At 39.6% G+C, this 2,260-nt stretch overlaps 1 pseudogene across 1 annotated transcript; it reads right to left on the reverse strand.

The window, feature by feature from the left end:
• Window positions 1-320: 320 nt before the first annotated feature.
• LOC307098389 (prostaglandin E synthase 3-like) lies at window positions 321-1,114 on the reverse strand (annotated as a pseudogene). Its single transcript has 3 exons — window positions 984-1,114; window positions 705-780; window positions 321-632 (listed from the first exon to the last, which is right to left on the reverse strand). The product of its transcript is annotated as a prostaglandin E synthase 3-like (transcript).
• Window positions 1,115-2,260: the final 1,146 nt, after the last annotated feature.

Consider the following 2,260-nt stretch of genomic DNA (forward strand, 5'->3'; position numbering starts at 1 on the left):
AGGAACAATAAGTTACCAATTTAAGGTGTCAACCAATTTGTTTCAGCCAGCTTGAGTTCATGTTCTAAAATCTAAAACTTAATTATCTTTCTGTAATCCAAGAGTGTCCTGTCATGTTAGTACCTATGTTATGAAGTAAAGGAGACTACAGTGGGAAGTTTTTATTTATCACAACTGCTGTATCAATTGCCTAGGACTTCAACAACATCAAAGTTTGAGAAATGTTCATGCATAAGTTTATTGCCTTTGCTGACTTATTGCTCCATGCAATGGTACATATGAAGCCTTAAAAAAACAACAGGTTGAAAAATGCATTAAAGGAGGCAAATGCAGCATCTACCTTTAAAGCTATCAACTCAGGAATTCTTTCAATTATATAATTTTGCATAGAAGTTATTTTTCTTCTTCAAAATCCGGTGAAGACAACATTACTTACTTCAGATCTGGCATTTTTTCATCATCACTGTCTTGTGAATCATCATCTTCTCCATCTACTTTGGTAAATCTACATCTTCATCACCACCCAAGTTGTTCATCATCTCAGAGAAACAATCAAACTGAACATACTTTCATCTGAATCTTCCCAGTCTCTCCAATTACTGAATTCCACACTAAGCCAATTAAGCTTTGCACTATCTTTTGTTAACTTTGGCCATGACTGGCCAGATTCTCCTTTTCCTAAACAACATAAAACTAATATTTACATTCTTTTATGCTTGGGATTATTTGGATCAATGCAGTTAAAAAGATCAATTTCATTTAAATGTTTAAAAAATTGGGGGGGGGTATTTTTATTTATTTACCTATTTATTAATCTTTATTGTTGAAAGTATTACATAAGTTCTCCTTTTCCCCCGATTAACTTCTTCCAGCCCACTCCTATCCTCCCCCTGCCTCCTGCCAAGGCCCTCACCACCCCATTGTCTGTGTCCATGAGTTATGCATATAAGCATATAAGTTCATTGGTTGTTTAAAATTATCACTTCCTCCAAGACAACTGGTTGTATGTTTGGATTTTTCAAAAAATTACATTAAGATTTTTACTGTCTTCAACACAAAATTCAATGAAGACATAGACCCTTTGATCGTACCACTTTGCAGAAACAAGCTGCATCCTGTGGAGCGGAAGATGGATGAATCGGCCTCTCTGGTGGCAGCTGCTGGACAGTGGACTCCTCTCCAGTGCTGTGGGGCTCGACCTGGGACCCCAGAATGCACCAGGTGGAGAGCACTGCTCCTCCATGGAAAAAGGAAAGTGCAGAAAAGGGAGTACAAGGACAGAGAATGAATGTGTGTGTGTGTGTGTGTGTGTGAGCAATAGCTGTATATTCTTATATAATAAAGAGTTAATATGCAAATGGTCATCACACCCTCACGCCATCACACTGTAACAGCTCAGACACTCAACACTGGGAGAAAGGAAAGGGGGACAGGTGCAGGGGGAGGCAGAGGCGGTTAATGGCAAACAGGCAAGCCGGGGAGCAGTTAGGGGCAATCAGGCAGGCAGAGGTGGTTAGGGGCAATCAGGCAGGCAGGCAGGCAAGCGGTTAGGAGCCAGTGGTCACGGATTGCGAGAGGCAGTTGGACATCCCCCGAGGGGTCCCAGATTGGAGAGGATACAAGCCAGGCTGAGGGACCCCCACCCATGCATGAATTTCGTGCACTGGGCCTCTAGTATATTTATATCAGAATAGCATAACTTCTCATGAAACACTTATTTACAAGAAAAACTTCCCCAAACTCTATTAAAATGTTTGGCCTCATGTTTCATATCTTTATATACCTTTCTCTCTCTCCCTCTTTAGATAGGTAGGTAGATAGATAAGAAGATGGTAGATAGATGATAGATAAAAAAAATTGTATATAGATATAATGATCTTAAATGGGAATGGCTTAGTCAATGCATTAGTAATACATATAAATGAAAAATCACTTAACTGTTTAGGTAAAGACTCCAGACTTATTACTGGCACAGTGATGTCTGAATGAATTATTTTCAAAAAGCTCTGTTATGTGAATATTTAGAGAAACTAATAAAAGCTTCAATATTTCTGTGACTGGGTCCTAGAAATCAAAACAACTAGAAAATCATCAGGAAAGCCTGGTCACAAAACCACATTGGATCATTGAATTATTAATTTAAATGCTACCCAATCCTATATAATAAAAGCCTAATATGCAAAATATCCCCTCCACTGGGAGTTGGACCGGGAGTTGGAACAGGGGGTGGGGCCGGCAACAGCTGCAGCCGCTAGGGACC

Source organism: Cnephaeus nilssonii (assembly GCF_951640355.1).
Source record: "Cnephaeus nilssonii genome assembly, chromosome: 4".
NCBI lineage: Eukaryota > Metazoa > Chordata > Mammalia > Chiroptera > Vespertilionidae > Cnephaeus > Cnephaeus nilssonii.